The sequence below is a fragment of the Chenopodium quinoa genome, unplaced genomic scaffold (assembly GCF_001683475.1).
Source record: "Chenopodium quinoa cultivar QQ74 unplaced genomic scaffold, ASM168347v1, whole genome shotgun sequence".
Taxonomy (NCBI): Eukaryota; Viridiplantae; Streptophyta; class Magnoliopsida; order Caryophyllales; family Amaranthaceae; genus Chenopodium; species Chenopodium quinoa.
The window spans coordinates 121,923-133,202 of NW_018745344.1; the positions used below are offsets into that span (position 1 = coordinate 121,923).

The 11,280-nt window shown below is 33.2% G+C and overlaps 1 pseudogene; it reads right to left on the bottom strand.

The window, feature by feature from the left end:
* Positions 1-5,152: 5,152 nt before the first annotated feature.
* LOC110712799 lies at positions 5,153-6,378 on the bottom strand (annotated as a pseudogene).
* Positions 6,379-11,280: the final 4,902 nt, after the last annotated feature.

Sequence of the window (11,280 nt, forward strand, 5' to 3'; positions counted from 1 at the left end):
ATGGATTTATCATTCCTAATGCAATTAGGAATGGTTTTAGTCCTCTAGATTCTTCTAGAAGGTTCTTTTCATTCCTAATTCAATTAGCATTTTTGACTTTTGTTGACTTTTTAGAGCTTTAATCAGAATAAAAATGTTTTTGAGGAAAATACGATTTTATCCTCCGGTACCGCAATTTCTATCTGATTTTTAGAAAACGCGTCAAATAATTAAGTTAGCGCCAAACGCTACCATTAGCGCTTGACGCTAAGCTTGGCGCCTGGCGCTAGCGTTAGCGCCTGGCGCTAATTTCAGCGTCTGGCGCTAACCTCGTTTTACGCGTCGGAATTTTGTTTCGATTTTTTTTTTTATCTTTTTGGCTGATTTTCTCTATAAATAGTCTTCTAAAAACTCAGTTTTCAATCACCAATTCTCATCAAGAATTTCTTGATTCTCTCTCTCTTTCTAGCCTAGCCTTTTACAAACACAATTCCTCATACATTAGCACTAGACACACCTAGCATAATTCGAATTTGCCTTCTCCCTAGACGTGAAAGGTTTAATTTCTGAGGGTTTGGTCCCAAATCTTTATTTCAATTATTTAATTTGATTGTTGTTTTATTATTTTCCTTGAAGTTACTAACGTGTGTATTTTGTTATTAGAAAGAGGTACGAGGCATCCAAGTAAGTACTTTAATGGTTTTTATTAATATTATGATGTAGAAATCATGCTTAGGTTGTTATTATGATTCCTAATGTTATGTTAGGGCGTTTTGATCTTCCTAGTATCATGTCTAGGGTAACTTTAATATAAAGTATGATTAAAAGTATTATGCTTCCTATATTCTTTCCTAATATTCATGTTAGTATCATGTTAGGGTTAAAGCTTTGATTTTTAATGTTTAGTGACATGCTAGGATTTGTTATTAATCTTGTTAGTATCATGACTAGGATCTTGCTATTATTATGCTTTAACATGATCATGATTATTTTAATGATTATTTTGATTATTATTATGTTGCTTGATATTTATTGTTATTGCTTGATCACGCCTTTTATGCATGTTTAAAGGGAATTTGTACTTGTAATCATGTTTAATAAGATAATTAATAATCTTGTTTAGGGTTAATATGATTATAATTCAAGTGATCACCAATAATAGTTTTATTTGTGCATTAAATTCAACCAACATAGATAAACAGGTTTAGGGTTAATCATATTGATTGCATGTTAGTCAGAAAGCGCACATGAATACGATCAGAATAAAGTAGAGGCCTATTATTAGGGCAGGTTCAATCTCTTTTAGGTTGGATTTGTACCTTCATCCTCAAATTACCAGTCATGGTTCCAGACCTATTGGAGTTGATGATCTCTTGGATCGTTAAGGGGTGTAACCTTCACCCTGTGAACGGTTTACAAGTTCCTAAAACTTGTTGGCGACTTTTTTGCTCTATCTTCTTTCCCTTTGGACGCCACCGTACTTTAGTGTATGATCACAGTGGGGTTCAAGCTAGGGATAATGCTTGAAATATTCCCTACAGCGATGCATCCGAAATCATAACCATGGACCCTCTTTGACTAACCCTTATCCTTGAACTTTAGAGAACTAGAGCCATGGTTAGGTTGCACACTCATTGCAACATATTGTGCTTACTTGACTACTTGTGCATCTCTTGCTTGTGCATATATACACTAGCCGTTTGTTTAACTTATGATCGAGTCTAAATAAACTAATTAATGACTAAAGGACTTTGCTTAATTGATTAATTAACCAATTAATATTAGTATTTAAAGTCTAAATAAATTGATCAAACCTAACTTAGTACGACTATAGGTTTTTCCCTCTAAGGTAGAATACTAGAAACAAGCCCATACCACAATTTCAGCAATGACGCCGAGGTTTAGCCTGTGGCGCGACACGCTAGTGTCTGGCGTGATGCAATAGCAATGTCGCGTCGTGACGGTGCTGGTGTATCCGACAGTGCCATGGTTTGCGCGATGGTCCAGTTTCCTGCTGGAGTCTTCACGCTGAGTCTAATTAATCAGTTTATTAATGGCAGAAACCGTATTTAGTCCTTAATTGAGTCTAAGCACATAGTCTCATGGTCTTACACAAGTGTCAAATCATGCCACTTTCACTCACTTCTAAAGCACACACTTTGTATACATATTACACCTTGACATGTCTAGAGAGTCTTGTGTGCGCGTGTTTTTCCGTCATTTTTTAGGGGGGTAAGTTGGATATTAATCCTCCAAAGATAACCATGTTATTTGAATCCCCATACTTGATTCCCAAAAAGATGCACCCTATTTTTGCTTTTTTTGCCTTTAAAGCCAATAAAGTCAAAGTCAATTTGAGTCAAGTCATTAAAACAAAATGGTTTAATTTACAACTCTTGGTCCAGAAAGGAAGGACAATTAATCAAGGATAACACCTTCGTTCAAGTTCTACTCTTCGATAAGCCCCAGAGACACAGGAAAAAGTTCGTACTAATGGCTACCCAACAAGAAGTTGATGAGCTTAGGAAAAACCTTGCTAGTTTAGACCCTTGCTCTTCAAGTCAATGACCCTGCAAAACAACAACAGATGGAGCGAATGGAGGAAAGCTTGAGAAAGCTCTCCAATGACTATAAATTCCAGGGGATTAGTTCACAAGGGGTCTTAGTGGACAAGAAACTTTTCTGTAGAAGTTCAATGCCAATGACATCCTAAATTCAAACCAACTGACAACCCTACTTTCACTTAAGCCTTTGATGCCTTCATGCAAAGGGTCTTATACTTCCATTGGACCATTTGGGGATCCACCAGTCAAAAGAGGACAACTAGCTGGAACCAATGCACATTTCAAATACCATCAAGGCAAGGACCAATTTACTAAAAATTGCTGGAAGCTATTCAAGATCTCATTGAAATAACAAACTTCAAGTGCCTCTTGAAAGTAAGAAGCCAAGTATTAATAGTGCTCCACTTTCAGATTCCTTGGCTATTTTTGATGAGGAAAATATGTTGATCCAACAACCCTCATTAAGCTAGTTTAAGAGATTCATGCCATCGAAGAGAGAAGGAAACCTTTTTCGATGCAAGAAGCATACTATAGGTGAGTTGTCTGCTAGTAAAGAAGAGGTATGGAACTTCATAACACGTTGAAAGAGGCAATTGATATATGTCGCGATACCCTCGACCATCTAAAAATGGTTCAAAATAAGCGCGATATGGAAAAGATGACAACTACTAAGACTAATAAGAGAAACCCTTTCTCTCCAAGTAGTCAAAAAACCTAAAAGGAGCAATTAGCCTAATACTCCACTTGGGACCTCTTATGAAAATATGTTTCAAAAGCTCTTCGAGAGTGGGAAGATTAAACCTCACGAGCCAAGACCTTTTAAATCACTAAAAAGGACAGATTATTCTATTGTCCTTACCATCAATCTGGGGGACATACCATTGACATTGCTTCAAGTTCAAGATCTAATCTAAGACTAATCGATAACAAGAAGTTGGTTCAAATAAGTCGGAAAAGATGCTATATTAATGGAGTTTGGGAAAGTGATGATGAGGATGTTACTTCAAAGATTTGGAAGAAACCTCACTTTCCACAATCTATCCAGTAGATGACATTTAAGATGAAGAAGACTCACCCATAGATGTCCTCACAAGATTAGGGAGAATGTAACCTCCCATTACAAACAACCTATTCTACTATCCAACAATTCCCATACCCATCATAGAAACAATAATGTTGTCAAACAACTTAAGAAGACTAAATCAAGATAAATGTATGGAAACTACTAGCCACATCGTGAGCATAGAGTCGCAGTAATGGATGTCTTGGCTAAAGTAGGAATAGATTATGAAACCACTCCTGAGGGGTTGGCTAATTTCCTCATGAGTGATCTTCCAAGTCCTATCAATCTAATCACTTTTTCTACAAGGATCTACCTCCAAAGGGTGATAAACATAACAAGGCCTTAAAGCTCACAGTAATATGCCAGAGAATGAATGTCCCAATGATCTTGCAAATAATGGGTCAGCTATCAATGTTTTCCCACTACGAACTGCGAGGATGTTAGAATAAGAGATGAAGATTTGTCTCCATCTACACAAGGAATAAGGGCTTATGACAACTCTCGTTGCCAAGCTTTGGGACTATCACTATGAATGTCACGACAGGAGTCATTGAACATGTTACTACTTTCCAAGTGGTAGACATCAAAACTACTTCTTTCAATTAGTTGTTGGGACGCCCTTGGTTTCATGACCTTAAGGTCGTCCCTTCATCAACAGGTGAAGGCCATAGTTGGAGGAATTTCTGTCACAATCGATACTTCTCCATTATCCACATAGTATTTAATAAATTAATTAATATTCAATTCAAAAATAAAAAGACAAACACTGTCATTAATGCATTAAAGATACTACAACAGTTTAAAGGTAGTAGTTTTAGAAAAATATACCACAAGGATTTAAAGCTAGTAGTTTTAACAATACAACCATACATAAGAATTGTCTCAAATTAACCGCCTAATTAAATTTTAATTTACAAAAGATGAAAATTATAATTTTTTAGCTAAATTATTCGCCAAAAAGTTACCAAAATGTATAAATGGTGTTAAGGTAATTACAAAATTACAAGTTTGAATTAAAAAAAAATCAGTTTTTTTTCCTACTTAATTAATAGATTAAGTGTGTCTAGTTCGAGTTGGCGGGTTGTCGTTCAATCCATTTATATAATCGGGTTATGTGTGTCGGTTTCGAGTTGAAATTTCAACCCAAACCTCCAAATCTAAGCTGTTTAATTTCGTATTGTGTTTGTGTCGATCCAATTATGTAATCGGGTCGAGAATTGTTGACCCAAACCTGCTTACTTTGTGTCGGGTTATTGTGTCGTGTCAATTTTTGACAGCCCTAGAACAAACATCAATATTTGTAAGGATAGATAGGTAAACGAACATTTTAATGATATATTGATAAGGGCATATATGTTTAATAATGAGTACTTTTCAATATATGAAATTTTGTAATATTTAATCATAATTGTGTTGATTGAAAAACTATAAAAAAAAAAAAAAAAAAACAACATATCGAAGCTAGGAGTACAATATTTAAATATTAAATTACAAAACATAGTTTATTTATTTCATTTTGTAGTGCCAATGCAAATTTATTTTAGTATCACTTTTCGAGGCGCTTGAGTATGTTATCAATCTTCACAAAGTCCAGTGGTTTTTGGAAAGTATTCATCTAAACCAGCTTCTACAAATGCTTGAATGTATGACTTTGATTCAGAATTCGTCACACCAAATATTAAGCCTTAACGCCCATAGCTCGCAACTCTTTAGTTTCCTTCACGTAAAAGAATTAGTTTAAAAATTAATATAAATATTAAAAAATTAGTATTCATAATTAAGTAATAATGCAAGGGTGATAATTTTACCCTTTGAAATTATAGTTCATTAATTTAATTGAAACTAGCCTTTTGGCCCGTGCAATGCACATATTATTCATAAAAAAAATTGCATTGAACGATGAATGAGGAAATATTAGTAAGTCATTATAGTTATAATGTGTAATCAGAAACATGATTTAAGAAATTTAATTTTTGGAACTTTGATTGAAAATGGGGACTAAATAAAGAAGGTGGAGGGGCTAAAATTAAAGAGAGAAAAGGAAAAAGGTTGAATTGAAGAGGGGAGATAAAGATGAAGTGTGCATGGAAGATGAAGTTTAAGTTTAATGAAAGAATTAAAGAAAAATAGTATAATAAAAAATTAATATAGTAAGAAAAAGATAGAGAAGTGTATTAGGATGGGGACATGTGTCTTAATCGATTTGAGTTTTTAAATATCAAGTATAGATGGTACAAACATTAATTTTTTTTAATTTGAAAAATGAGGAATGTACTAGAATGCAATTATATATAAAAAAAAACTTGAATATAAAGGTTCTTTTTATAGAATGATAATTTAGTTTAGGGATGAATACACATAATACAATTTATCTTGTATTTATATAATGATTCAAATTTAATTATTTTATTCATGCTATTAGCTAATTAGTATTCATCTAAGTCCTAATTATGCCAAAATGTTATATTAATCATAATTGATTTATTAATAGCCTTATATCATTAAAAGATATGTTGTTAAGATATAATACAAAAAGATTACCTGAATCCCATCCATTATTGGCATTTCCATATCCATGATAATAACATCAAAAGAATTGCCTTCAATGAAAGTTTTTACGGCCTCTTGACCATTTTCCACGACCTTGGTTTTAAACCCTTTACTGTTAAGCAACATTTCTTCAATATTTCTAATGATAGCAGTATCGTCTACAACTAAAGCAGTAAACTTTTTTGCATCATTCATGCTACTATCTCCAACCGTTTTAGACATGTCTGAAAAACAAACATAATCAAAATATTATTTACAACAACAATCAAATAAGTATAGGAGAATTATTAGAGGATATAGCCTATATAAATTATAATATATTTCTCACATGAAAATGACTAAATTTTAAAATATATAAAAAATTCACTTTCTAGTTTTAACACATGCATTGCTAGCTTGTATAAATATTAATTATCTTAGGTTAATAGTAATGACATTGATTAGAGATTAACTCTTCCTAATTTTTTTTAATTAAATGACACTAGCTAGCTGTAAGGGGAAGGGAGAATTTTGAAGAAAAAAAATTTATGATTACCTTTTTGCCAATGAATTTAATGGAAGCATACTTGGTCTTTTGTATTGCTTTTATATTGAAATAATTGTTAAGCACAAAATCAAGATGGCCTTAAGAACCAGAATCCGACGTGATACGATTGATTTAAAATAAAAAGTATATTGATTTGATTTTGTATTACAAACCTAGAATAATATACTTTGTAGTTGTTATGAGCCTTACATCTATCAAGATTTATTAATTAGACTTCATAACCAAAATTAATTAACTATGTGACAAATAATCTAACTCTTGTACATGGATTACATAGATACTTTATCTGATCTTTGAACTGTATCCTATTGGCTTGACATTTTGTACATAATCCAAAGTGATTAAAGAAATCATTTATCTTTTCACGAGATTTTTCCTGAAAAGTTTAAGCTCTTAACATTGTAACAAAATAAAATCTACAATATATAATCAAACCGGTCTCATATACTATATTGAGAAAGAAACTAGAATTATATGTATCCATTTTATCAACTAATCCTTATATCTTTATTTCATTATGATTAATATTGATTTTATTTATTTAATTTTTTTTTGCTATTTTAATTTCGTACCTTTAATTCATCCCTATACCTTCAGTCGTGATTATTCACCATATAGAATTAGTAATCTCATTTATTATGAATAGGGTGTAACCTTCCTGGATCAAAATTTGTGGTTGTCTTGTCCTTTTCGGTAAAATTTGTTAACGATTTACAAGTTTCTTAAAACTTGTTGATAGCTCTATCCTTACTTTATTCCTTGTCCTTGTCGTATTAGTCAATTCCAACTTTCAAAGATTGTCAAACATATTCACATATGTTAAAATAGGCACACTTTGAATCGACGCTTAAAATACTCTATGCTTATTTAGATCAATTACTGAGTATTTAAGATGACTATTGAGTATTTAATATCAACTTACTATATATTTTTAATGGTACACTTTGTTTGATTGGATTGGAATTGAAGTATCATTTGTAGTGATCAATATATATATGCTTATATTTGAAGACTAATATTAATTTTCTTATTTGCAAATACTATAAGAGGATAGGAAATAGGAGGGTGAGCAGCAAGACTTATATTAAGAAAGCCTTTAAAGCAAAGTTTGGTGCATTTATAAAAATTATAATTATTCTAGTCCAAAACCAGATTTAAATGAAATTTACATCAAGCTTGGATCATTATTACCCATAACTATTTATATGTCTACCTATTTATCAGATGGTTCTACGAACCTTATGCTCAAGTACTATAGTATGTAAAATTGCTTGCTTTTTATTATTTATACATACGACGACTATACATGTATAGTAAATTAATAATGCACCAAATTTTGTACTTCGTATTCTCATATCCCTTTCCTATTATGTCTACATTCCGTTATTTTCCCTTAATTATTATGTCTCACTTCTTACATTCTTAACTTTTCAATAACTATTTAGTATAAAATCATAAACTTTAATAACTTAAATCGATTTTACTTATATTTTTCATTAAGAAAACAACAACAACAACTAGCACTAAACAATTAAAGCCTTATTCAATGATATGAAGTACGATTTTGTCACACGTATAACTTCCATGGTCTAAGGTCTATCATTCTATCCATGGTTTCATGGTGTTGCACATTAAGTTTATACCTCGGATTGTTTGACCAGTTTTGAGCATCCCATTGTTCTTATAAACCGATACCATAGTGTTATCCCTCTAATCTTGTTTGTTCTCCAAACCTTGTTAAACATGTCTATTAGCCATTCAATACTAAACTTTCCTTAAAACCTCGATAGGGATACTAGGGTCAATAACTTTCTATGATTTCATTCATTTCAATGCCTTTTTTACTTTCATTATCGGAATATTCTACTTTCCACTTCCAAAATGCTTTTTTACTAGTACTGAACTACTGAATCTTCTATATATAGTGATGTCTCTAATGACACACAATTGAATACCCTTGAACAATGTATGAGACACTAGACATGGCAAACGAGTCGGGAGCAGGTCGGGTTAGTTCGGGTCGGGGTCAATGGTAATTCGGGTCGGGTCGGGTATCGGGTCAACACTTAAACCCGAGTTCTGGTCGAGTTGAGTTTGGGTCTGGTCATTTCGGGGGTTAGTCTTCGGGTCCAATTATCGGGTCAAGTTCGGGTCGGGTCAAACTCAGGTCGGATTGCGTTCGGGTCGGTTCAATTCGGGTCAGGTCAATCTTCGTCTATGTCGATGTAAAAATTTGACTAATAATACTTCCTTTATTCATTTTTACTTGACCCGCTTTGACTTTTACACTATTCACCACCCCTCATTTGACCGTCTCTTATGAGTCATTTTTAAGGAAAAACATATTCATGTGAGGTCTTGTTAGAATCGTCCTAATAAGTACTATCATAATATATAACTTTTATAATTTTTACTTATGGAGATGTTAAGTGATTGATGATTAAAACTATGCATTGACAAGTGTAATAAATGAAATAGGTCAAGTAAAAAAGAATAGAGTAAGTATACTATAATTATCAATAAGTATAAAGTATAATAATTAAATATTAATAATATATTAATTAGACAATTCTAACAGTACTATATAAACAAGATTGTATTGTTTCATATGTATGATCACTATCATTGATTAATAGGTCAGAATTTCAAATTATATAATGTAAATAGTGGAAAAAAAAATTCAATGTAACCCTTAAAAGAAAAGGCTAAGAGTAATAATAACAACAACAATGTTCCTGGGGGTTGTTAAACATCGCTCCCATTTTACTAGGCATTGCTCGCATTTTTTATATAAACTTCCGTATTAACCCCTTGTAAATAAATACTCACGACACTCACAACACTCATTCCTGAAATCACAACTCACTTCACACTCATTTCATCTATAAAAATATTATTTTTAAAAAAGTGAAGCTCCGCCTGAAAATTCCGAAAGTACCAAGGAGGATCTAAAAATTTCAGGCGGATCTATTGATAAGTGGTTTATTTGACCACTTATAGTGTTGATTTAAGCCCGATTTTGTAATCTTTTCCCCTCTTTCTAACCCGTTTTTGAATTGAAATGTTGTATCTCGGCTTTGCCCCTTCTTTTCTTGTGTTTATCTATGTTTTGCAGGTACTATATCTCAATTTGACAAGCACTCAAAAGCATGGAGTAACTTTCAAGGCTCAAAGACAAAGAAGTGAGAACCCGCTCCAGGGGGAGCGGGCATGCACCCCTCCTGAAGCGAGCGCTCCTCAACTTCAACAACATTCTGCCCAAGTCCAGAGCTTGTGAGGAGCGGGCGTGCACCTGACCAGGAGCGGGTGCTCCTCCCTTTGAACTTGAAAACTGCCTATGCTATGGAACAGGGGAGCGGGCGCTCCTCCTTGTTACCTTCAAATCTGACTTTTCAATGAAGTAGGAGGAGCGGGCGTGCAGCAGTATGGAGCGAACGCTCCTCATTGTTGAGCGGGCGCTCCTCGCTAGGAATCCGTTTTCTTTTGACGGATTTCCCTATGTTTTTCGGAGAGTATAAATACTTCCCCTTTAGCTCATTTGTAATTAGAGACAGAAATAACCTAGATTTAGAAACTCCTCTTAGTTTGAAACATTAATCTTAGCTAATTTAGTTTAGTTTTTATCAAAATTAATCATTGTAATAAATTTGGCACTTTGTATTCAACATTTTCAAGCTTCAATTAGTAACTTCCTTCTACTTTTCTCCAATTAATTTATGATTTTATTTGTTCTTTCATGTCACTTGAATCCCCTTAGTTCTTGAGAATTTGTTATTGGATGATAGTTATTTCAATTGTTAACCACTTTTCCCCAATTATTGAAGTAGTTAGAACCCTAATACTTGTTTGCATGTTGATGAACATGAGTTGTGAGTAGTCTTCTTGCTAGGGGTTGGGTGAAGCTCAACCTTTTAGGTTAGTTATGCAAATGTGGGAGTAGCATTAATGTTTGTATTGCAATTAAATTGATTGTATGAAATTGCTTGTTAGTTCTTCATGATAGGATTAACTACCCTTGATTTAGGAGCTTGATAGCATGATATGCTTAGTTTGACATGGAAATGTAAATTGAGTATATCAACCGCCTCACCATCCCATCGGAATATGTTCTATATTCAACCCTACCCTTCAAATCCCGTAAATCCTTTCGTAAAACATTGGATGAGCGGTGACCTCATTTGCTATTGTACCCCAAGCGGTAAACCATTGCTCATCACCCAATAGAAGAAGTCAGCCACACAACGAAAGCCACAGTTTCCGTCACCAATGACATCCTTCCATGTCGTGACGTAAGGCACCATTGGTTCTGGAAGCAAGTGAAACTACCTGCATTGCCTGATGTCACATTGATCTTCTGCACAAAATAAATGGTCATTTATTAATACGCTACAAGCTAAGTTGAAATACGTGTAATTCACAACAAGCGTAATAAGTTTAATTTCATGACTTACCCGAGGTCTTCAGACTATAATTCACACCATCACCGCTGTCTTCAGACTCCAAATCCTTTAAAAATTAAATAAAACACACAAAATTCTCCAATATTATTTTTTTATTATAATATTAATAACAATATT